This window comes from Corvus brachyrhynchos, unplaced genomic scaffold (genome assembly GCF_000691975.1).
Source record: "Corvus brachyrhynchos isolate BGI_N302 unplaced genomic scaffold, ASM69197v1 scaffold122, whole genome shotgun sequence".
Classification (NCBI taxonomy): domain Eukaryota; kingdom Metazoa; phylum Chordata; class Aves; order Passeriformes; family Corvidae; genus Corvus; species Corvus brachyrhynchos.
In genome coordinates this window covers 1,279,019-1,280,132 of record NW_008236778.1, presented here as the reverse complement: position 1 = coordinate 1,280,132, position 1,114 = coordinate 1,279,019, and positions in this window count along the sequence as shown.

Genomic DNA, 1,114 nt, shown 5'->3' with positions numbered 1-1,114 from the left:
GGGTGGTGGGCTGGGCCGGGGGCCCCACCAGTGAGGCAGAAGCTGAGAGCCACAGGGTGGGGAAGGGCTGGTGAATAAAGTACCTAGTTGGTATTCTGAGTTGGCATCCAGTGTTCCATGGTGGTCCTGATCTTGTGATACCCCAGCTCCACGCTGCCCCTGGCTCTATCCCTGCTGTGACCCCAGCCTCTCAATACTTTCCAGCCCCCATCCCCAGCACCTTAGTGCCACCATCTCCATCCCCACTGTGCCTCCAGTCCCTACACATCCCTGTCCCCAGCCCTTATGGTTGTCCCCAGCCCTTATGGTTGTCCCCAGCCCTTATGGTGTCCCCATTCCCATCCCCGTGGTGCCCCCAGCCCCAAGCTGCCCCCCACCCCTCGATGTCCCTCTTCCCACACATGGTGCCCCTTCCCCATCCCTGTGGTGCCCCAGCCTCTCAATGTCCCTGTCCCCAGCCCCACAGTGCCCCCAATCTCGAGTTCCCTCGGGGCAGGGGTGCAGAATGGACAGACAGCTGGACGCGAGGGAAGTCCCTGCTTCTCCATTTATTACCAAGCAGCCTTCGTTTTAAAAAAAAAACAAACAAACAAACACAAACAGACATACAGACAGGCAGAGGCGGCCCGGCGGGGCGGAGGGCCGCCCGCCCATGGTTTGTTTGGTTCCTGACACCAGAGAGGTTCAAGTAGCCGAAAAGGTTCAAGTTCACCATAAGGCACTTTAAAGCCATGACGGGAGCAGAGCCCCCCCGGCCCCATCACCCCTGCCGGCACCCCACGGCAGACGTGGGGCCGGGCAGCGCTGGTGGCTGGCAGCGGAGGGGCTGTGAGAGGGAATATATTACATCATCTTTTTAAATATAGATAAAACTCTTATTGTAGACAAATAGTGCCGGTCCCCTACACCCCCGGGGAGGCTGCGCCCCGCGGGGGGGCATGTGCAAAGGACAGAGGGGTGACCGTGGGGGCCCGGCCACCCCAGGGAAAGGGGGTCCCACAGGGCCGGGGGATTTCAGAAGGGGAAAGGGGCCGGGGGGGGCCAGGGCTGCCCCGCACCCGGGTGGGCTCACCCGAATAGTGCAACCAAGAGAAAGCAGCCGGGAGTGCAGGGG